The following is a 25,028-nucleotide window of genomic DNA, read 5'->3' as shown; positions in this document are numbered from 1 at the left end:
TGAGTGAGATGGTGAGCGAGTGAATGAGAGAGTGAGTGAGCGAGTGAGTGAGTGAGTGAGTGAGTGAGTGAGTGAGTGAGAGGGTGAGTGAGTGAGTGAGATGGTGAGCGAGTGTGTGAGTGAGAGAGTGAGTGAGTGAGTGATTGAGAGAGTGAGAAAGTGAGTGAGTGAGTGAGTGAGTGAGTGAGATGGTGAGTGAGTGAGTGAGTGAGTGAGATGGTGAGCGAGTGAGTGAGTGAGTGAGTGAGTGAGTGAGTGAGAGAGTGAGTGAGAGCAGTGTAGCTATGAGGAGAAGTAGTGACACGGTGGCAAAGAGATTTTGAAGAATAGAGGGAGCAGAACTAGAATGTGCTAGGTAGCGATTTAGATTATTTTATTCAACCTGCAACCGGTACCAGATTATTGCTTAAGGATTCTCAATAATATGATCATTGCAGGTGTGGTTACAAATCAAGGAACATTGTTTCATAACCATGAAATTTGACGAAAAATTTTAATAAAACCTACTCGTTGGAATTCAACAAAATTTCCACAGAAGGATTGCATCAGTTATATGCGAGTGGTGTGTAAAAATGTGAGGTTTTGCACAAGTGTAAACAAACCGCGGCCATTTGTATGATTTCCGCGAACTTTCAGTGTTTTCGAAATTATTAACGAGTGGTCGGATAATCGTGTAATTATGGGTCGTAAATGTGTGACTTAACTGCTTCAGAGAAATCTGTTGTTACTTGTGAACAGGTAAAAGGTAAATCAACATTAGAAATATTTGAAATAATTGGAAGATATCGCAAGTCTGTAAAAAAAATTGTTACAGCTCCTACGAAGACACTTAAGAGAGCCGACAAAGGTCAGCCGATGGCTGTTTCTCAACGTTCTCAGCGTGAAGCTGTAAAGAAACCGAGTTTTGCAACTAGAGAACTTTTCAAGAGCTTTGGTGTAACAACTATGTCCAGAACTACCCGTTGTCCTTTCCTGAAAAAGGTCTGTAAACCAGTGACATCAGTTAAACTGCCTTCTTTATACAAAATACACATACAAAATCGTCTGAAATTGGCAGGAGATAACATGAAGGTCGACTTTTCGAAAGTTTTGCTTGCGAACGTGACTTGTGCTACACTTGATGGACCTGATGGTCGGAGCAAGGGATTGGTGGTAAATGGACAAGGTCGTCAACAGTTGAGACGCCAACAAGGGGGAGGAGGCGTCATAATTTGCGCAGGTATTATTGGAAATGTTATGGTTGGTCCTTGGAAAGTGCCTGACGGTGTTAAAATGACTGCGGATGCTTACATAGCCTTTCTGGGGGAGCACCTTGAACCTTGGTTGAAAAAGTAAAGGATCACCTTCAAGACAACTATGATATTCATGCAAGATAATGCATTCTCGCACTCAGGCGCAGGAGTGGCTGTGTTGTAAGTAGCTTGCTTACCAACCACATGGTTCCGGGTTCAGTCCCACTGTGTGGCACCTTGGGCAAGGGTCTTCTACTATAGCCTCGGGCCGACCAAAGCCTTGTGAGTGAATTTGGTAGACGGAAACTAAAAGAAGCCCGTCGTATATATGTATATATATGTGTATGTGTGTTTGTGTGTCTGTGTTTGTCCCCCGTTACTTAGCGGTTCGGCAAAAGAGACCGATAGAATAAGTACTGGGCTTACAAAAGAATAAGTCCCGGGGTCGAGTTGCTCGATTAAGGGCGGTGCTCCAGCTTGGCTGCAGTCAAATGACTGAAATAAGTAAAAGAGTAAAAGAGAGAGTAAACAGTGAAGAAAACTACAGAGTATCAGCAACAATCAGGATTCTGTGGACCTCGAAAGATGAAGCCTCTTCCCCCGACTTACACGCAATAGAAAACTTATGAAGTATTCTAAAGAGACGAGTTTACGAGAATGGACGCCAATTTAGGAGCAAAACGAAACGTGGCAGGCAACAGTGGCTGTATCTCGTGGTACAACATCGGAGGAGATCCAGAAATTATCGTGTACTGAATACACAAAGCCGAAAAAGTGACGGGATGGTCATAGCCGGAGAGCCTTTTATCCATAACTAACGTTAAGTTTCTTTTGTTTCATTTTTTTTACTTGTTCTAGTCTTTGGACTGTGGCCATGCTAGGACACCGCTTTGAAGGGTTTTAGTCAAACGAATCGACCCGAGTACTTACTTTTAAGACTGGTAGTCATTCTAATGATCTCTTTTGCCGGACCACTAGAATATATGGGGACGAAAACAAACCAACGCTGGTTGTCAAGCGGTGGTGGAGGGTGAACATGAACACACACACATACACACAGAACGTGTGTGTGTGTGTGTTATATACATAAAAGGAACAGATGTGGCCGTGTGGTAAGAAGTTTGTTTCCCAGCCACATAGTCCAGGGATCAATCCCACTGCGTGGTACCTTGTGTGTCTTCTGTTACAGCCTTGAGCCGACCAAGGCCTTGTCAGTGGATTTGGTAGACGGAAACTAAAAGAAGCTCGTCGTGTGTGTGTGTGTGTGTGTGTGTGTGTGTGTGTGTGTGTGTTTGTTTGTTTGTCCGCCACTACCGCTTGACAACCGGTGTTGATGCGATTACGTCCCCGTAACTAAACGGTTCGATACAATGCTTTAAAGAGAAATAGAAATCTTAGGGTCGATTCATTCGAGTACAAATTGAAGGTGGTACCCCAGCATGACCGCAGTCTAATGACTGAAAGAGACAAAAGAGAAACCAGTATTAAAAAATAAATCCTAAATGGTTGATATCTCGAATTGGACTTCAAATACATTTAATGCGTTAGAACTGTACAAGAATGTGCTAGATAGTGGTTTAAATTATTCTATTCAACATGCAAACGATAGTTACAAAGAAAGGAACATTGTTTCATACGAAAATTTTCTAAAATATATGAGCGTAAATCATCCCTGGTGGGATTCGAACCCACGACCTCTGGATTAGAAGTCCAGCGCGCTATCCCCTGCGCTACAGAGACTTACGAGGAACGCTGCCGTTTATTATATATTTGTTTAGTTGTCAAATGGAATAGCATGGAGAAGGAGGAGGGTAGCATGATTTAGAGAGTGAGAGAGAAAATTAAGTAGAGAGAGGGGAAGGAGTGAAAACGTAATTACAAGAGTGTAAGCAGCAAAGAGAGGAGGAAAAAGAAAGATACAGGAATATTGAGTGTAAGGGCAGAGTTACAAATACAGAATGAAAAGCTAAGAAGCAATTAGTGAGAGGAGTCAAACGGTCAGAGGAAATAGTGAGTAAGGCAAAGAGGAAGAGAGAAAGTTAATTATACCCCCCCCCCCAGAATTGAAGTGGTTTCATGGCAAAGAATCGATCAATGTACCTTTTTACGCCATCCAAGGAATTGAAATTTTTACCATTAAGACTATTTTGCAGAGACCTGAATAAGTGGAAATCCGAAGGAGCAATATCTGGTGAATATGGAAGGTGGGGTAACACATCCCAGCCGAGCTGCAGCAATTTTTGTCTGGTTCCTAAAGCATCAAGTGCCGAAAATGAACTTTCTTATCTTCCATATTAAAGGGTTACAGAATTAACACAGGTTATAGGAACATAAACCTTCTTCCACGAAAAGATAGCTTAAATTGTGCTCTAAATGGAGGTGTAGTCAAATCCTATTTTATGGACTCAACCATGTTCTAAAATAAATCGAAAGGTAAGCTGCTATAAATCGGCACGAACTTTCCGGACCACCCAATAGATAGATAGATAGATAGATAGATAGATAGATAGATAGATAGATAGATACATACATACATACATACATACATACATACATACATACATACATACATACATACATACATACACACACACACGCGCACACACGTTTTTATCGTAAGTTTATGGAGAGATTTTTATCTCAGACAATTCCACACTTTTCTGTCTTCTAACAGCGTATATATATATATATTTGATATGATACATAATAGCAATCTTAATTTAATGCTGTTTCGATTGCGTAAACCGAGTTTTCCTACAACTCAGAAAGCTTCCGCAATACCAGTGAATATCTTAACCGCTATTCTCTCTACATCAAAGCGCGACATTCGTTTAAGCGGAACACGATCGAGAGCACAGCATTAACAAGCCCCAAGAAAGACAAAACGGATCTGCAGTGACGATGTTCGTCTCGTTCAAATAAATATTGTTTTTAACACAAGTCTAGGAAGAGACTGTATCACAAACAATTCCACAACATCATGTCTTCAAACGGTATATATACCACTAAGTATGATATACAAATGGCAGTATTAATCTTTTCTTTTATATTTCCCTACAAACCGTGGATGACTATGGCCCAGTGGTTAGAGCAGTGGACTCGCGGTTTCGATTCCCAGACCGGACGTTGTGTATGTTTATTGAGCGAAAACACCTAAAGCTCCACGAGGCTCCGGCGAGGGCTGGTAGCGACCCCTGTTGTACTCTTTCGCCCCAACTTTCTCTACTCTCTCTTCCTGTTTCTTGAGTAACGCTGCGATGGACTGGTGTCCCGTCCAGCTGGGGGGGAACACATACGCCACAGAAACCGGGAAACCGGGCCCATGAGCCTGGCTGGGTTTGAAAAGGGTGCATAAATAAATAAAAATATATTCGCTATTTCGCTTTTTGCATTTTTTGAAGATTTGTTCCAAACAACAGGGTAATAAAAAAAATAGGACTATTTCCTTCTGAAAAATACTTTATTGGTAGCACTAGTAGTAATTTTTTCTAGAACAGTGATTTTCAACCATTTTTTACCTATGGACCCCCTTTAATTTATATTTCACTCGGATGGGCCCCAATATCCATTTGATGTTTTAAAAATCCTGTGCTAAGAAGCCACATGGTTCGGAGTTCAGTCTCATGACGTGGCACCTTGGACAAGTGTTTTCTACTATAGTTTTTGGCTGACCAAAGCCCTGAGAGTGGACTAGGTAAACGGAAACTGAAAGAAGCCCGTCGTATACATAAAGTTAGAGTCCTCTAACTTTATGCTTGATTATGAGACTGACGTGCTTCCTACTGCGCTACCGGGGCCACGGGGAATTGTTTTCTCCTGTTGTGATAATAGTTTTGGTATGGTTTGGTGTGTGTGTGTGTGTGTGTGTGTGTGTGTGTGTGTGTGTGTGTGTGTGTGTGTGTACGTGCGTGTGTGTACGTGTGTGTGTGTGTGTGTTCCAACAATGAACATTTAAGTGAGGAAAAATATTGCTTTTAAATTTTGGCGCCCAGTCATCAAGTCCGGTGGGGCAGGGAGTAAGACGATTACATAGACCCCAGTGCTCGACTGCTACTTATTTTATCGTCTCCGAAAGGATGAAAAGGAAAAGTCAACTTCTGGTTATTAATACAAATAAATATATCCTCTTATACGGTACCCACGGGAACAATTTGAGGTCATTTCTTCTAACACAATCATCAAAACGATATGTGTGTGAGTAATTGAAAAAAAAATGTGCCCCAGGTGAGGATCGAACTCACGACCTTCAGATTCCTCTAACTTTATGCTTGATTATGAGACTGACGCGCTGCCTACTGCGCTACCGAGGCTACCGACTCAGCTGCTATACTTTTTGTGATAATACTTTAGCTAGGGAAGGCGGCGAATGGCGGAAACGTTAGCACGCTGGGCGAAATGCTTAGAAGTATTTCGTCTGCCGTTACGTTCTGAGTTCAAGTTTCGCCGAGGTCGACTTTGTCTTGCATCCTTTCGGGATAGATAAATTAAGTACCAGCTGCATACTGAAGTCGACCTAATCGACTGGTCCCTTCCCCAAAATTTCGGGGATCTTTTCCTTTTGAACGGCAGACAATTTCTAGTTAATTAAACACTTTAAAACTTCGTATACTGGTAGAATGTGTCAAAATAAAACATTTTTTTTTCTCTTGGCTTTCTTGAGAAAATTGTAATTTGTTTGTTTAACGTAGTTTAATTTTTCGAATTCTAACCAATCCTATGCTCTCTTTTGAGCTAAATTTGCTGCGTTTAAAACTGAGACAACATCATACACACGCTTTCCGTAACACACGCTTTCCGTACGTATACGGAAAGCGTGTGTATAAAATTATAAAATTATTTTGTTTGTTAATTGTTTAAATCATTTTCCATTGCTTTCGGGTTTTTTATACGCGTAACAATTAAATTGATTCAACAATTAAGAAAAAAAAATTAGGGTTAGGGTTAGGGTTAGGGTTAGTTAGAGGATATTGTCTCAGTTTTAGACGCAGCAAATGATTTTAGTTGAATGGAGGTAATCGATTGGTTAAAATTGCCGAAATGCTCGGATTTTCAGACGTAATATCTTACAAACTATAGAATTTTCTCAATAAGGCCAAGAAAAAATGATGTTTTATTAACTCATTCTACCAGTATACGAAGTTTAAAAGAGTTTAGTTAACTAGAAATTGTGTTGATATCTGCCGTTCAAAAGGAAAAGATCCAATTTCGGGCCTTGTGCATAGAATAAAAAAGAATAGTTTAACTACGGGTTAATTATTTATTGATCTGAGTATGTGCTCGCGCGCGTGTGTACTTCGCTGGCCGACGGATCGCTTCTGTGTGTGCGTGTGTGTGTGTGCGTGCGTTGACCTACCCGTGTACCTAAATTGAATTGTGACGTCGTAGTACAAACTATTCGACAGTTTGAGAAGCAAAGTCACTATAGTTGTCGTTGCCGTCACTGCCGAAGGCTCAACGGAGGATGACGACTAATGACGGAGAAGGACGGAACTGGCGATTAACAACGAAGCTTACCGAAAGAAAATGTCTGAATTTCTTTCAACTTTCGGCTGATGCAATAGCATTCAATGACTAAAAGGTTATACCAACCTGTACTTCAGCTACCACCATAACCACCACCACCACCACGAATACTACTACTACTACTACTACTACTACTACTACTACTACTACTATTCGACGACGACGACGACTACTACTACTACTACTACTACTACTACTATAACTATTACCACTGCCATCTCTGCTACTACTACTAGTACAATTACAAACATCACCACCAACACCATCACTAATCACCCCTCGAAACTATCGCCACCAATTGGTTTATCGATTAGTCTGTCAAAGCCCTTTCGTCCCAGTCTGTGACCTTATCAATAACTTACCAATGTGCTTGTTAAGTAAATCTTTCAATGTTCCTCTCATATATTTGTAATAAACCTGAAGTGAAACATAACCAGTGCGCGTGTTTTTATTGGCGGCATGATCCTCCCCAAAGACATCGAAATCACCCTCAACACATGATTTCACGCCAAGAAGCTTGCAAAACATATACAAAATACAGAGATTTAATACTATTTTTTTCAGTCATATCTGAAATGACTCTGATTAAAGCAGCTTTAATACTTTAGGTCCTTCAAATTTTTCTCAACCGATCGATAGGCCGATTGAGTAAATCTGTCAACAATGAACCTATCACGACTACTGGAAAAAAGTGTTAATCAAATTTACTACAATAAAGAAATATTCAATGACCATTAATTAAAATTAATGGTCATTACATATTTATGTAATTATGCTTTGTCTTGTATATCCCTTTGTATTAAAAAAAATTAAGAAAAGACGGAACTCAACCATTTAGATCGTTCGATGTAATCCATTAAAACCCGTGAAGAGGGTCCCCCAAAATGGCCGCCGTCCAATACCTAGAATCCGTTAAAGAACAAAAGGAAAAACCGTTCAGTTCATTCGTTTTCACTTTTCATACAGATAAGAATTTATAAAAAAATTGCAAACAAGTTACACAAAAATAATTTTCAGAGAAACTTAACTTCAAAGAAAGAAGATTAAAAAAGAAAACTGAAACGAGTCATCCCTGGTAAGATTCGAACCCACGACCTCGGGATTAGAAGTCCAGCGCGCTATCCCCTGCGCTACAGAGACAAGACAAATTCAGCTGTTTCTAAATAGTTTTTGGATCTTTACCTTTTGACCGACAGATTAAAATAATAATTTTTTTGTAACTAAACACTTTTAAATTTCGTATACTGGTAGAAGGTATCACGTAAAACATCTTTTACTCTTGGCTTTATTGAGGACACTCTGTATTTTGGAAGTTATTTCTTAAAGTTATCGTATTTCGGTAATTTCAACCAATCAATGATGTGGGAGTAGTAGTAGTAGTAGTAGTAGTAGTAGTAGTAGTAGTAGTAGTAGTAGTAGTTCAAACTATTCGACAGTTTGAGAAGCAAAGTCACCATCGTCGTCGTTGCCGTTACTGCCGAAGGCTCAGCGGAAGATGACGACTAATAATGACGGAGAGGGACGGAACTGGCGATTAACAACGAAACAGACCAAAAGAAAATGTTTGAATTTCTTTGAACTTTCGGCTGATGCAATAACATTCAATGACTAAAAGGTTATACCAACCTGTACTTCTGCTACCACCATAACCACCACCACACCACCACACCACCACCACACCACCACCACCACCACCACTACCACTACTACTACTACTACTACTATCACTAATGCTACAATCACTTTTCATACAGATAAGAATTTATAAAAAAATTGCAAACAAGTTACACAAAAATAATTTTCAGAGAAACTTAACCTCAAAGAAAGATGATTAAAAAAGAAAAAAATGAAACGAGTCATCCCTGGTGGGATTCGAACCCACGACCTCTGGATTAGAAGTCCAGCGCGCTATCCCCTGCGCTACAGAGACAAGACAAATTCAATTGTTTCTAAATAGTTTTTGGATCTTTACCTTTTGACCGACAGATTAAAAAAATATTTTTTTTGTAACTAAACACTTTTAAACTGGTAGATGGTGTCACATAAAACACCTTTTTCTCTTGGCTTTATTGAGGACATTCTGTATTTTGGAAGTTATTTCTTAAAGTTATCGTATTTCGGTAATTTCAACCAATCAATGATGTGTTAGTAGTGGTAGTAGTTGTTGTTGTAGCAGTAGTAGTAGTAGTAGTAGTAGTAGTAGTAGTACAAACTATTCGGCAGTTTGAGAAGCAAAGTCACCATCGTCGTCGTTGCCGTCACTGCCGAAGGCTCAGAGGAAGATGGCGACTAATAATGACGGAGAGGGACGGAACTGGCGATTAACAACGAAACAGACCGAAAGAAAATGTCTGAATTTCTTTGAACTTTCGGCTGATGCAATAACATTCAATGACTAAAAGGTTATACCAACCTGTACTTCTGCTACCACCATGAACCACCACCACACCACCACCACCACCACCACCACTACTACTACTACTACTACTACTACTACTACTACTATACTACTACTACTACTGCTGCTGCTATAACTATTACCACTGCCATCTCTGCTACTACTACTAGTTCAACTACAAACATCACCACCAACACCATCACTAATGCTACAATCACCCCTCGAAACTATCGTCACCAATTGGTTTATCGATTAGTCTGTCAAAGCCCTTTCGTCCTAGTCTGTGACCTTATCAATGACTTACCAATTCGCTTTTTAAGAAATTCTTTCACTGTTCCTCTCATATATTTGTAATAAACCTGAAGTGAAACATAACCAGTGCGCATGTTTTTATTGGCGGTATGATCCTCCCCAAAGACATCGAAATCAGCCTCGACAAATGATTTCACGCCAAGAAGCTTGCAAAACATATACAAAATACAGAGATCTAATACTATTTTTGTCAGTCATATCTGGCTTATAATCAGAAATGACTCTGATGAAAGTAGCATAAATTGTTTCGCTCGTTCAAATTTTTCTCAACCGATCGATAGGCCGATTGAGCAAACCTATCAACAATGAACCTATCACGACTACTGGAGAAAAGTGTTAATCAAATTTACTACAATAAAGAAATATTCAATGACCATTAAATATAATTAATGGTGTTTACATATTCATGTAATTATGCTGTATTGTATATCACTCTATATTTAAAACAAAAATTAAGAAAGACGGAACTCAACCATTTAGATCGTTCGATGTGATACATTAAAACCCGTGAAGAGGGTCCCCCAAAATGGCCGCTGTCCAATACCTAGAATCCGAAAAAGAACAAAGGGAAAAAACGTTCTATTCATTCGTTTTCACTTTTCATACAGATAAGAATTTTTGAAAAAATTGCAAACAAGTTACACAAAAATAATTTTCAGAGAAACTGAACTACAAAGAAAGAAGATTAAAAAAGAAAAAAATGAAACGAAAAGAAAACTGAAACGAGTCATCCCTGGTGAGATTCGAACCCACGACCTCTGGATTAGAAGTCCAGCGCGCTATCCCCTGCGCTACAGAGACAAGACAGAACTAACTTTTTCTAAATAGTTTTTGAATCTTTACCTTTTGACCGACAGATTAAAAAAATAATTTTTTTGTGACTAAACACTTTTAAACTTCGTATACTGGTAGAAGGTATCACGTAAAACATCTTTTACTCTTGGCTTTATTGAGGACATTCTGTATTTTGGAAGTTATTTCTTAAAGTTATCGTATTTCGGTAATTTCAACGAATCAATGATGTGTTAGTAGTAGTAGTAGTAGTAGTAGTAGTAGTAGTAGTAGTAGTAGTACAAACTATTCGACAGTTTGAGAAGCAAAGTCACCATCGTCGTTGTTGCCGTTACTGCTGACGGCTCAGCGGAAGATGACGACTAATAATGACGGAGAGGGACGGAACTGGCGATTAACAACGAAACAGACCAAAAGAAAATGTCTGAATTTCTTTCAACTTTCGGCTGATGCAATAACATTCAATGACTAAAAGGTTACTATACTTCAACTACCACCATCATCACTATCGTGACTATTACTACTGTAAAAAAACGATCGTACTTAAAGGAGTTGTAATAAACCCGAAGTGAAACATAACCAGTGCGTGTGTTTTTATTGGCGGCATGATCCTCCCGAAAAACATCAAAATCAACTTCAACACATGACTTCACAAGAAGCTTGCAAAACAAATACAAAATACAGAGAATTAATGTTATTTTCGTCAGAGGCGTGTCTAACTCATAACCGGAAATGACGCTGACGAAAGTAGCATTAATTCTTTAGGTCGTTCGATTTTTCTCAACTGATCGATAAACCGATTGAGTAAACCTATCACGACTACTGGAAACAACTGTTAATCAAATTTACTACAATAAAGAAATATTTAATGACAGTTAATTATAGTTAATGGTCATTACATATTTATGTAATTATACTTTCTTGTATATCATCCTGTATTTTTTTTTAAAAAAAGAGAAAAGACAGAACACAACCATAATGTGATCCATTAAAACCTGTGAAGGAGTTCCCAAAACGGCCGCTATCCAATACCTAGAATCTGGAAAAGAACAAAGGAAAAACGTTTAGTTCATTGGTTTGCACATTTCATACGGATAAGAATATTTGAAAAGATTGCAAACAGTTTAATAAAGTTAAATAAAGAAAGAAGATTTAAGAAAAAATCGAATCATCCCTGGTGGGATTCGAACCCACGACCTCTGGATTAGAAGTCCAGCGCGCTATCCGCTGCGCTACAGGGACAAGACGAAATTAACTCTTTCTAAATAGTTTTTAACACGAAGTCCGTAATGTTAGGTAATTAGAGGTTTTGAACTATTTTCCTTTTTGTAGTTATACGCCCACGTGTGCGTCTAAATATACATGTATGTAGTGAAAGTTGCGTATTATAATCACTTGCCAAACAAGTATTGTTATCAAATTTAGTGCATCAGACACAGAATATTACTATATCCGCTGTTTTATGTTATCAACTTGACATGAGCCGCACGAACTTCTAGAGATAGCAACCACTAAATTTTCCTTCAGAAAAAGTTGGGTGATCATGATTGGAACGCTTAAGTATATGGTCTGCTGGACAGCAGATATGATCACACTTGGTATGAGGGATACATATAATTTCATAATCCTTTTGTATGATACTCACGAGAACAACTTGAGGTAATCTCTTTCTGTAACAGAATAATACAAAAACAAGTACTGCCATTTTAATTTAAAAAGACAAATTGTCTGCGAATGTAAATCTTCCCTGAACACCACCTCTGGATTGGAAGCCGGGCGCGGTATCCGCTGCACTACAGGGAAATTGTCTGCATTTTCAATGATACACTCTTTGTTGCCGTGGCAACTATGGCAGCAAATGGTTTCCACTTCCGGTTGTGAGGACACTGGATTCATTTCATTGGCTAAAAATATATAACTGACAATACTTCTATCTTGTCAATTATTAAATCTTCGAAAACAAAAAACTAAAAAGAAAAAATGAACGTGATATTCAACTTCAGCAGCTAAACTACATCTGTGTGGGAAATTTGAAAAAAATCCTTTGACAATTGAAACATTTTTTCAGGTCGTTGTAAGAAAACGAACAACATCCATTCTAAAAATTTCTTTTGCAAATCAGAATTGAAACCGAAGGAGTCGATATGGGCCGCTCCAACTACAGGAAACAGAAATTTACCTTCAGTCAGTCATACACTACCGCAGCGTTTTTCAACCGTAGTTCCCCGGAACACTAGTGTTCCGCAAAATGTTCCTAGGGGTTCCGTGAGAAAGAGTGAGATAAGCTAATGCTCATTTCATGATCGTAATAGTGCTATACGTGCAAGGCGGCGAGTTGGCAGAAACGTTAGCACGCCGGGCGAAATGCTTAGCGGTATTTCGTCTGCCGCTACGTTCTGAGTTCAAATTCCTCCGAGGTCAACTTTGCCTTTCATCCTTTCGGGGTCGATTAAATAAGTACCAGTTACACACTGGGGTCGATATAATCGACTTAATCCGTTTATCTGTCCTTGTTTGTCCTCTCTGTGTTTAACCCCTTGTGGGTAGTAAAGAAATAGATTACATTGGATAGGGTATTTTATAAAAGGTGTGGAGGAAAAAGTTGGGTAATCATGATTGGAACGCTTCAGAATATGGTCTGCTGGGCCGCAGACATGACCACACTAAGTATGAACGATGAATGATGGAATACATATAATTTCATCCTCTTTTTATATGATACCCACGTGAACAACTTTAGGTAATTTCGTTCTGTAACAGAATGATAAAATAAATAAAAAAAGCAGTACTGACATTTTAATTTAAGAAACAAAATTAATGTGCCCCGGGTGAGGGTCGAACTCACGACCTTCAGATTCCTAGGTTTTTGTATGCGATTATGAGACTGACGCGCTGCCTACTGCGCTACCGAGGCCACAGCCGGAAGAGTTAATATTTTCTGATTATAGTCTCGGCATAATTTTACTAGTGCCTCTGGGTGTATGTGTGTGTGTGTGAGAGAGAGAGAGAGAGAGAGAGAGAGAGAGAGAGAGAGAGAGAGAGAGACAGAGAGAGAGAGACAGAGACAGAGACAGAGAGACAGAGACAGAGACAGAGACAGAGAGAGAGACAGACAGAGAGAGACAGACAGACAGAGTGTGTGCATCTGTGTGCGCGCGCGCTTGAAATTTCCCTTCGATCAATCATACCCAACTGTCTTCAAAATGATGCCATCGAAGACTCCATTGAACAAGAAGATATCAGATACATAATGTTTAGGTAAAGGCAGGATAATCATGTAGATATATATATATATGTATAAAGTATATGGCTTAATTTATTAAACAAAGTTCAACAATTTCATTCGTCTTTATGCAATGGAAGAGAGGAGATTGGATGTTAAAATGGATTGTAGCTTTTATTTTTCATAATACTACACAATTGTTTCATACAAATGGACTCAGATATTCATAAATAGAAAATCGTAATAGTCATACTTGTACTCCTCAGTAGATAATAGAAAAACAAAAAAAAAGTTTAAAGTACATAGGTTTTGGGACTTAGTCTATTTCATTCACAAAATGAAGCCCCTTCAATTTTGCTCAGATTACTCTCAATTTTGGTGTATCTATGCAAATCTGAATTTTGATGACAATCAACCAATTACTTTATCTTGTAAATAAAGAATCTGATGTTATTTGGTATTTTAGTTGGGAAATTTCGGTAATTCTAGCTAATCAACAGACGACGTGGCATTAGCGACTTGTTACCATGACAACCGCATGCTGTGTTGTGGTTCATTGTCTGTGCCGCAATTTGTTCTATGTTCATTTTTCACATTTGATTCTTCACACCACGAGATTCTTTTCACCCCGGGTGTTTTGTTTTAACTTTTCTGTGTCTTAGTAAATTACATATTTTCTGTGTTTTTTCTGTGTGTTAGTGTTTTTACATATTTTTCATTTCATATATTTTGGGGACTCATTGACTCAGATAGCTGGATTTATGATTTCACTAGGTTAATTCTATTCATAAAAATTGTAATTAAGAGTATTTCTTAAACCGTTAGCTTCACATTTCAATAGTTGGATCTTTTCAATTACAGTCACAGGTTTTTTAATTAATTTTATTTTAACTAAACAGGCGCAGGAGTGGCTGTGTGGTAAGTAGCTTGATTACCAGCCACATGGTTCCGGGTTCAGTGCCACTGCGTGGCACCTTCGGCAAGTGTCTTCTTCTATAGCCTCAGGCCGACCAAAGCCTTGTGAGTGAATTTGGTAGACGGACACTGAAAGACGCCCGTCGTATATATGTATATATATATATATATATATATATAAATATATATATATATATATATGTGCGTGTGTGTTTGTGTCTATGTTTGTCCCCCTAGCATTGCTTGACAACCGATGCTGGTGTGTTTATGTCCCCGTCACTTAGCGGTTCGGCAAAAGAGACCGATAGAATAAGTACTGGGCTTACAAAGAATAAGTTCCGGGGTCGAGTTGCTCGATTAAAGGCGGTGCTCCAGCATGGGCGCAGTCAAATGACTGAAACAAATAAAAGAGTAAAGAGTAGAGAGTAAACAGTTTGAACCTTCGGATACTGGTTGAATGTGTCACGTAGAACACGGTTTACTCTTATAATGGGATTCGAAGGTATCTTCTCCCATTACAGTTATTTTCTGTAGTCTTAGGATCTGGAACTCGAAGAAGAAGAAGAAGCTTACAAGCGGATGCAATTCAATGATTGTATATTTAGTTCTCATTCATGGGATTCGCTCCCGGCGACCATCCGTATGGCAGCGCGTAGTTCGTTATAGCTCCGTTCACGTGAGGTACATTACCTCTGGAGATAATGGGTGAAGATAGAGCAGGACAAGAATTTGCTTTGAGCTGCCAGTTTGCAATGTTGCTCAGCGTGAGCGAGAACGCAAGAGAGAGAATCACCTTAAGACGCCTCCTTAAATAAATGTTGCCCACGAGAGCCTCGCTGTGGTCTCGCACATGTCAAACATGGTTGTCGGCGAGATCTCGCTCTTGTCTCGGGCATGGCAATGGCTGCCAGCGAGATCTCGCACAAAATGGCGCTGGCTTCTTGTGTCACGCTACACTCTTAACGTTTTTTGACAAAATTTTGTATTTTAGAAGTTATTTCATATTAAAGTTGTCGTATTTGGGTAATTTTAACCAATCAATGACGTGTATCCTATTGAATAAAGTTACTTCTGTGTGCGATAGTAATGGAATAGCAACAACTTCCGCGTCATCGGATCATGAAAGAGAGAGATGGGGAGGGGAGAAAAGTATAAAAGATAAGAAAGGTGGGTGAGAAGAACAGAAGTTCTTTTATAGGGAATACATACCTGTGTATGTGCGTATGTATTTTTTCTATCATATCCAATGTGTCCTCTCGCTTATATAATGTTACGCGTGACATTGAGAGAGATCTGGCTATTATTTCTAGCAAATCGTAGAGAGACATGGAGAGAGAGAGAACGGAGAGAGTGGTGCTGTGTTGACGATCTGAACGACAGCCTATATAAAATTACCAACCCCACCTACTACTCCATATTAATTTATTAAACCCTCCCCTTTTCCTTGTTTCCATTCGGGATTCTATCAGCTTTACATATGAATGTGCGTGTGTGTGTGTGTGTGTGTGTGACGGACAGCATGAACTGTCGTCAACTGCACAATCCCCACTCCTTAAAGCTTTGTATTCCTTGCACCCACCTCCCTTTCTTTTTCTCCACAAATACAAGACAGGCATACACAATACTGAAATACGCATTAAATAAACACACACAGACAAATATATTAATAGAACAAGTTTTAAAAAATAATAAAAACATACAATCAATGAAGAGCACAGACGCTCAACGCAGAAAATTTCTGTCTCGCTATTGGCTAAAAAACTTTTTCCTCCATTTTTTTTTTCTCCATAACATCATACCTTCATAGCATTTAGACTGGAAAACTACACTGTTATAGCCGATTTTCAGATCTTTTACTTCCTCTTAAATAAATGCATATATTTTAAATGAATAAACACTAGCCCCTAGGTTTTTTCTTAGTTATTATTTTCGGATTTGTAATTTCGTTCTTCCAGTCACATTTATTTGAATCTAGTCTAAAAAATATAGAAAGCTGGTGTTAATACAAGTAATATTAAATCTGACATCCTCTCTATGAGATCCAATATGTATCTCTATTTAAAACCTCCTAATTATTTTTTGTTTTTTACTGGCCAAGCTGTGTATCACATCCTTCAGATGACTTGATTTCATACTTGATTATAGGACTGACTCTCGGTCTACTGCGCTACCGAGGGCAGAAGATCGCACTGCTCATATATAATGGTAACAATCTCGGCACAGTATTGCAGCATGTGTGTGCGCACGCGCGCGTAGATGTTCTGTTAGAACAAACTATACTGCGCTAGATGCCATGAGAGAAATTCACATAGTGGCTTTGCATGCAATATACACTGTAGCGATATAAACAAGAGTGCATTTTGCACCAAAAAGCCAATATGAGTGTCACTCACAATATCTACCGCAGTATAGTTTGTTCTAACAGAACAACCACATTTAAGTGGGGATAAATATCGCTTTCAGATTTTGACTCACGGTCATCATGTCCGGTGAGGCAGAGAGTAAGACAATTACATAGACCTCAGCGCCCGACTGGTATTTATTTTATCGACCCTGAAAGGATGAAAAGGAAGAGTTAACCCTGGATATTACTCTTTACTCTTTTACTCTTGTACTTGTTTCAGTCATTTGAATGTGGCCATGCTGGATCACCGTCTTTAGTCGAACAAATCGACCCCAGGACTTATTCTTTGTAAGCCTAGTACTTATTCTATCGGCCTCTTTTGCCGAAATGCTATGTCACGGGGACGTAAACACACCAGCATCGGTTGCCAAGCGATGTTGGGGGAGGACAAACACAGACACACAAATACACACACACACACACACACACACACACACACATATATATATATATATATTATATATATATATATATATATATATATATAATATATATATATAATATATATATATATATATACATATATACGACAGGCTTCTTTCAGTTTCCGTCTACCAAATCCACTCACAAGGCTTGGTCGGCCCGAGGCTATAGTAGAAGACACTTGCTCAAGGTGCCACGCACTGGGACTGAACCCGGAACCATGTGGTTGGTAGGCAAGCTACTTACCAAACAGCCACTCCTATTAATGCAAATAATCATATCTTCTTACACGCTACCCACGGGAACAATTGGGGCAATTTCTTTCTTTAACACCATCATCAGAAGTGACGTGGGATTTTTTCGCTTTGACCGGCAGATTTTTAAAATAATTTCTTTGTAACTAAACACTTTTAAACTCCGTATACTGGTAGAATGTGTTACATAAAACATCTTTTTCTCTTTGTTTTCTTGAGAAAATTCTGTAGTTTGTAAGCTATTTGTTGTTTAATTTATTGCATTTCGGCAATGTTGTTGACTCCAGTGCTCGACTGGTACTTATTTTATCGTCTCCGATAGGATGAAAAGGAAAACTCAACTTCGGGTTATTAATACAAATAAATATATCCTCTTATACGGTACCCACGGAAACAATTTGAGGTCATTTCTTCTAACACAATCATCAAAACGATATGTGTGTGAGTAATTGAAAAAAAAATGTGCCCCAGGTGAGGATCGAACTCACGACCTTCAGATTCCTCCAACTTTATGCTTGATTATGAGACTGACGCGCTGCCTACTGCGCTACCGAGGCCACTGAAAGAACATTTCTACTTTTCTGATAATAGTTTAGCTATGGGCTGATGGTTACGGATGTTAGTGTGTACCTGCGCGCGCGCGTTGTGTGTTCGTGTGTCTGTATATGTGGGTGTGTGTGTGTGTTGACCTACACATCTATCTAAATTGTATTGTGGTAGTAGTAGTAGTAGTAGTAGTAGTAGTAGTAGTACAAACTATTCGACAGTTTGAGAAGCAGAGCAACCATCGTCGTCGTTGCCGTCACTGCCGAAAGCTCAACGGGGGATGACGACTAATGACGGAGAGGGACGGAACTGGCGATTAACAACGAAGCTTACCGAAAGAAAATGTCTGAATTTCTTTGAACTTTCGGCTGACGCAATAGCATTCAATGACTAAAAGGTTATACCAACCTATACTTCAACTACCACTAACACCACTATCGCGACTATTACTGCTATTAAAACCAGCACCACAACCACGACTAATACTACTACTACAACCACAACCACTGCCCTCCTTCCTATTACTAGTACAACTTCAAACATCACCACCAACACCATCGCTAATGCTGCTATCACCTTTCACAACCAACACCACCATCACCACCAACACCATCACCACCACCACCATCACCACCAATTGGTTTATCGATTAGTCTGTCAAAGCCCTTTCGTCCCAGTCTGTGACCTTATCAATGACTTACCAACGTGCTTTTTAAGCAACTCTTTCTCCGCAATACGTATTACATTTTCACTCTTCCTCTCATTTATTTGTAATAAACCTGAAGTGAAACATAACCAGTGTGCGTGTTTTTATTGGCGGCACGATCCTCCCAAAAGACATCAAAATCAACCTCAACGCATGATTTCACGTCAAGAAGCTTGCAAAACAAATACAAAATACAGAGAATTAATGTGGTCTTCATCAGAGTCATGCCTGGCTTATAACCAGAAATGTCTCTGACGAAAGTAGCATTAATACTTTAGGTCGTTCAAATTTTTCTCAACCGATCGATAGTCCGATTGAGTAAACCTGTCAACAATGAACCTATCATGACTACTGGAAACAACTGTTAGTCAAATTAATGACAGTATCACCATTAATTATAATTAATGGTCATTACATATTTACGTAATTATGCTTTGTCCTGTATATCACTTTGTATAAAAAAAATTTAATACAGACCACAACGATTTAGATCGAACGATGTGATCGATTAAAATCTGTGAAGGGCGACCCCCAGCATTGCCGCTGTCCAATACCTAGAATCCGAAAAAGAAGAAAGGAAAAAAGTCTAGTTCATTGGTTTTCATTTCTCATAGAGATAAGAATATTTGAAAAAATTGCAAACAACTTAAATGAAGTTGAATGAAAATAATCTTCATAAAAATTTAATCCGAAATGAAGAAAATTAAAAAAATAAGGTGAATCATCCCTGGTGGGATTCGAACCCACGACCTCTGGATTAGAAGTCCAGCGCGCTATCCCCTGCGCTACAGAGACAAGACAAATTCAGCTGTTTCTAAATAGTTTTTGGATCTTTACCTTTTGACCAACAGATTTTTAAAATATTTTTTTTTGTGACTAAACACTTTCAAACTTCGTATACTGGTAGAAGGTGTCACATAAAACATCTTTTACTCTTGGCTTTATTGAGGACATTCTGTATTTTGGAAGTTATTTCTTTAAGTTATCGTATTTCGGTAATTTCAACCAGTCAATGATGTGGTAGTAGTAGTAGTAGTAGTAGTAGTAGTAGTAGTACAAACTATTCGGCCCAGCGGAGAATGACGTCTAATGACGGAGAGGGACGGAACTGGCGATTAACAACGAAACAGACCAAAAGAAAATGTCTGAATTTCTTTCAACTTTCGGCTGATGCAATAACATTCAATGACTAAAAGGTTACTATACTTCAACTACCACCATCACCACTATCGCGACTGTTACTCCTGTAAAAAAACGATCGTACTTAAAGGAGTTGGTGACAGAAGTGTCTTTTAAAACGCCGTACGGTTGCCTACAAAAGAATAAGCCGAATACGTGGTATAAAGAATATGAGTGCCAGTAAAGAATAAAGGAGAAAGCACAACCGTTCTACTGTTTGAGAGAGAAAGACTTTATTTACTGATGTGTACAATAAGAGTGTGTATGGGTGCTAGCAGAGTGTAGTATCTGAGTGCGTGCACATATGTATCTTTGTGTCCGTTGTAAGTACAACAATGGTGCGTACAACAAGTGTTTGTGTCTGTCTGTTCGTGTGTGCGATACAAAAGTGAACATAAGTGCAAACAAGGTGTATGCGCGTAAGACAGAATACAGAGCTTAGAATGAGTCTCTCGGGGTATTTCAGACAAGATGGACTTAATTTACCAGTTCGTAGTAAGGTTACACAATAGTTGTAGTCCTGTACAAGAAGTTGAGGTCACGAGGCAGAACCGGTTACTACACGTGTTGTGTGGAGGTTGTGGCTATTATGCCGTGCCGGGTTACTTGATACAGGAATTCTTGCAGGTAGTTTTGGACTGTTAACCTTGGTGAAGTAGTCACAAACAGAGAGAAGTTAACCTGGGCGAATGTTGTGTACGTATCGTTGAAGTGGTGATGGCGACAGTAGATAACGGCAACGGTTGAGATGATGGCGGCGATGGAGAACGGTCCTGAGTTGCTGCATGTTGGTCTCGTCGCTGGAACTGGCTGGTCCGGTTGTTGCGGCTGCCGCATGGTCAATGGTCAGAGACCAATGACCTAGATTCACTGGATCGCTGGGTTTTTATAACGTTCTAGAGGCTCCAGAAGAAAACCCAAAAGACTGTGTCACATGATCTTATTGGAAGGCTCTGATTGGTTGGTTTACACATTGGCGCGAAATTAAGTCAAGATACAAACTGCGCCAATCAGAGCAGGAGACACAACAGGGTCCAAATGGCGGCCAAAGTTAACTGGTATCTAGTACAACACCATTTCTAATATCTCTCTCAAACAGTGAGGATACCACCGAGCTACGCTACACTACTATTACTATCATCACCATCACTGCCACCACGACAACAACAACTACAACTACAACCATTGCCACTGCCATCCCTGCTACTACTACTGGTGCAACTACAAACATCACCACCAACACCATCGCTAATGCTGCTATCACCTATCACAACCATCACCACCAACACCACCACCATCACCACCACCATCACCACCAACACCATCACCACTACTATCTCTACTACCATCACCACCAATTGGTTTATCGATTAGTCTGTCAAAGCTCTTGCGTCACAGTCAGTGTCCTTATCAATGACTTACCAATGTGCTTTTTAAGCAACTCTTTCTCCTCAATACGTATTACATTTTCACTCTTCCTCTCATTTATTTGTAATAAACCTGAAGTGAAACATAACCAGTGTGTGTGTTTTTATTGGCGGCATGATCCTCCCAAAAGACATCAAAAGCAACTTCAATGCATGATTTCAAGTCAAGGAGCCTGCAAAACATTGACAAAATACAGAGAATTGATGTTATTTTCATCAGAGTCATGTCTAACTCATAACCGGAAATGACGCTGACGAAAGTAGCATTAATTCTTTAGGTCGATCGATTTTTCTCAACTGATCGATAAACCGATTGAGTAAACCTATCACGACTACTGGAAACAACTGTTAATCAAAATTACTACAATAAAGAAGTATTCAATGACAGTTAATTATAATTAATGGTCATTACATATTTATGTAAATATACTTTCTTGTATATCATCCTGTATTTTAAAAAAAAGAAAAGACAGAACACAACCATTTAGATCGATCGATGTGACCCATTAAAACCTGTGAAGGGGTTCCCAAAATGGCCGCAGTCCAATACCTAGAATCTGGAAAAGAACAAAGGAAAAACGTTTAGTTCATTGGTTTGCACATTTCATACGGATAAGAATATTTGAAAAGATTGCAAACAGTTTAATAAAGTTAAATATAAATTTAACTGCAAAGAAAGAAGATTTAAGTAAAAAAACTAATCATCCCTGATGGGATTCGAACCCACGACCTCTGGATTAGAAGTCCAGCGCGCTATCCGCTGCGCTACAGGGACAAGACGAAATTAACTCTTTCTAAATAGTTTTTAACACGAAGTCCGTAATGTTAGGTAATTAAAGGTTTTGAACTATTTTCCTTTTTGTAGTTATACGCCCGCGTGTGCGTCTAAATATACATGTATATAGTGAAAGTTGCATATTATAATCACTTGCCAAACAAGTATTGTTATGAAATTTAGTGCATCAGACACAGAACATTACTATATCCGCTGTTTTATGTTATCAACTTGATATGAGCCGCACGAACTTCTAGAGATAGCAACCACTAAATTTTCCTTCAGAAAAAGTTGGGTGATCATGATTGGAACGCTTAAGTATATGGTCTGCTGGACAGCAGATATGATCACACTTGGTATGAGGGATACATCACGGAATGCATATAATTTCATAATCCTTTTGTATGATACTCACGAGAACAACTTGAGGTAATCTCTTTCTGTAACAGAATAATACAAAAACAAGTACTGCCATTTTAATTTTAAAAACACAAATTGTCTGCGAATGTAAATCTTCCCTGAACACCACCCCTGGATTGGAAGTCGGGTGCGGTATCCGCTGCACTACAGGGAAATTGTCTGCATTTTCAATGATACACTCTTTGTTGCCGTGGCAACTATGGCAGCAAATGGTTTCCACTTCCGGTTGTGAGGACACTGGATTCATTTCATTGGCTAAAAATATTTAACTGTCAATACTTCTATCTTGTCAATTATTAATTCTTCGAAAACAAAAAATTGAAAAAAAATATGAACGTGGTATTCAACTTCAGCATGCAAAACTACATCTGTGTGGGAAATTTGAAAAAAAATCCTTTGACAATTGAAACATTTTTTCAGGTCGTTGTAAGAAAACGATCAACATCCAATCTAAAAATTTCTTTTGCAAATCAGAATTGAAACCGGAGGAGTCGACATGGGCCGCTCCAACAACAGGAAACAGAAAATTACCTTCAATCAGTCATACACTACCGCAGCGTTTCTCAACCGTAGTTCCCCCGCAACACTAGTGTTCCGCAAAATGTTCCTAGGGGTTCCGTGAGAAAGAGTGAGATAAGCTAATGCTCATTTCATGATCGTAATAGTGCTATACGTGCAAGGCGGCGAGTTGGCAGAAACGTTAGCACGCCGGGCGAAATGCTTAGCGGTATTTCGTCTGCCGCTACGTTCTGAGTTCAAATTCCTCCGGGGTCAACTTTGCCTTTCATCCTTTCGGAGTCGATTAAATAAGTACCAGTTACGCACTGGGTCGATATAATCGACTTAATCCGTTTGTCTGTCCTTGTTTGTCCTCTCTGTGTTTAACCCCTTGTGGGTAGTAAAGAAATAGATTACATTAAGGTATTTTATAAAAGGTGTGGAGTAAAAAGTTGGGTAATCATGATTGGAACGCTTCAGAATATGGTCTGCTGGGCCGCAGACATGATTACACTAAGTATGAACGATGAATGACGAATTACATATAATTTCATCCTCTTTTTATATGATACCCACGTTAACAACTTTAGGTAATTTCGTTCTTTAACAGAATGATAAAAATTTTAAAAAAAACGGTACTGACATTTTAATTTAAGAAACAAAATTAATGTGCCCCGGGTGAGGGTCGAACTCACGACCTTCAGATTCCTCGGTTTTTGTATGCGATTATGAGACTGACGCGCTGCCTACTGCGCTACCGAGGCCACAGCCGGAAGAGTTAATATTTTCTGATTATAGTCTCGGCATAATTTTACTAGTGCCTCTGGGTGTATGTGTGTGTGTGTGAGAGAGAGAGAGAGAGAGAGAGAGAGAGAGAGAGAGAGAGAGAGAGAGAGACAGAGAGAGAGAGACAGAGACAGAGACAGAGACAGAGACAGAGACAGAGACAGAGACAGAGAGAGAGACAGACAGAGAGAGACAGACAGACAGAGTGTGTGCATCTGTGTGCGCGCGCGCTTGAAATTTCCCTTCGATCAATCATACCCAACTGTCTTCAAAATGATGCCATCGAAGACTCCATTGAACAAGAAGATATCAGATACATAATGTTTAGGTAAAGGCAGGATAATCATGTAGATATATATATATATATGTATAAAGTATATGGCTTAATTTATTAAACAAAGTTCAACAATTTCATTCGTCTTTATGCAATGGAAGAGAGGAGATTAGATGTTAAAATGGATTGTAGCTTTTATTTTTCATAATACTACACAATTGTTTCATACAAATGGACTCAGATATTCATAAATAGAAAATCGTAATAGTCATACTTGTACTCCTCAGTAGATAATAGAAAAACAAAAAAAAAAGTTTAAAGTACATAGGTTTTGGGACTTAGTCTATTTCATTCACAAAATGAAGCCCCTTCAATTTTGCTCAGATTACTCTCAATTTTGGTGTATCTATGCAAATCTGAATTTTGATGACAATCAACCAATTACTTTATCTTGTAAATTAAAGAATCTGATGTTATTTGGTATTTTAGTTGGGAAATTTCGGTAATTCTAGCTAATCAACAGACGACGTGGCATTAGCGACTTGTTACCATGACAACCGCATGCTGTGTTGTGGTTCATTGTCTGTGCCGCAATTTGTTCTATGTTCATTTTTCACATTTGATTCTTCACACCACGAGATTCTTTTCACCCCGGGTGTTTTGTTTTAACTTTTCTGTGTCTTAGTAAATTACATATTTTCTGTGTTTTTTCTGTGTGTTAGTGTTTTTACATATTTTTCATTTCATATATTTTGGGGACTCATTGACTCAGATAGCTGGATTTATGATTTCACTAGGTTAATTCTATTCATAAAAATTGTAATTAAGAGCATTTCTTAAACCGTTAGCTTCACATTTCAATAGTTGGATCTTTTCAATTACAGTCACAGGTTTTTTAATTAATTTTATTTTAACTAAACAGGCGCAGGAGTGGCTGTGTG

At 38.8% G+C, this 25,028-nt stretch overlaps 1 protein-coding gene and 11 non-coding genes across 16 annotated transcripts in view; all 12 read right to left on the bottom strand.

Annotated features, from left to right (window-relative positions):
* The window catches only part of LOC115221048 (transient receptor potential cation channel subfamily M member 2-like), a 706,843-nt gene that overhangs the window by 128,302 nt on the left and 553,513 nt on the right, over nucleotides 1–25,028 (bottom strand). The window lies entirely within an intron of this gene.
* On the bottom strand, nucleotides 2,900–2,972 carry Trnar-ucu. Its single transcript has one exon. It is a non-coding gene; the product is annotated as a tRNA-Arg (tRNA).
* Nucleotides 5,449–5,542, bottom strand: Trnam-cau. Its single transcript has 2 exons — nucleotides 5,506–5,542; nucleotides 5,449–5,484 (listed from the first exon to the last, which is right to left on the bottom strand). It is a non-coding gene; the product is annotated as a tRNA-Met (tRNA).
* Trnar-ucu lies at nucleotides 7,823–7,895 on the bottom strand. Its single transcript has one exon. It is a non-coding gene; the product is annotated as a tRNA-Arg (tRNA).
* Nucleotides 8,613–8,685, bottom strand: Trnar-ucu. Its single transcript has one exon. It is a non-coding gene; the product is annotated as a tRNA-Arg (tRNA).
* Nucleotides 10,194–10,266, bottom strand: Trnar-ucu. Its single transcript has one exon. It is a non-coding gene; the product is annotated as a tRNA-Arg (tRNA).
* Nucleotides 11,427–11,499, bottom strand: Trnar-ucu. Its single transcript has one exon. It is a non-coding gene; the product is annotated as a tRNA-Arg (tRNA).
* Nucleotides 13,078–13,171, bottom strand: Trnam-cau. Its single transcript has 2 exons — nucleotides 13,135–13,171; nucleotides 13,078–13,113 (listed from the first exon to the last, which is right to left on the bottom strand). It is a non-coding gene; the product is annotated as a tRNA-Met (tRNA).
* On the bottom strand, nucleotides 17,940–18,033 carry Trnam-cau. The gene is made up of 2 exons: nucleotides 17,997–18,033; nucleotides 17,940–17,975 (listed from the first exon to the last, which is right to left on the bottom strand). It is a non-coding gene; the product is annotated as a tRNA-Met (tRNA).
* On the bottom strand, nucleotides 19,451–19,523 carry Trnar-ucu. The gene has a single exon. It is a non-coding gene; the product is annotated as a tRNA-Arg (tRNA).
* On the bottom strand, nucleotides 22,037–22,109 carry Trnar-ucu. Its single transcript has one exon. It is a non-coding gene; the product is annotated as a tRNA-Arg (tRNA).
* Nucleotides 23,698–23,791, bottom strand: Trnam-cau. The gene is made up of 2 exons: nucleotides 23,755–23,791; nucleotides 23,698–23,733 (listed from the first exon to the last, which is right to left on the bottom strand). It is a non-coding gene; the product is annotated as a tRNA-Met (tRNA).

The sequence above is a fragment of the Octopus sinensis genome, linkage group LG17 (genome assembly GCF_006345805.1).
Source record: "Octopus sinensis linkage group LG17, ASM634580v1, whole genome shotgun sequence".
In the NCBI taxonomy this organism is placed as follows: domain Eukaryota; kingdom Metazoa; phylum Mollusca; class Cephalopoda; order Octopoda; family Octopodidae; genus Octopus; species Octopus sinensis.
Note: the sequence above shows the minus strand (reverse complement) of the source record. Positions and strands in the feature narration are given on the sequence as shown.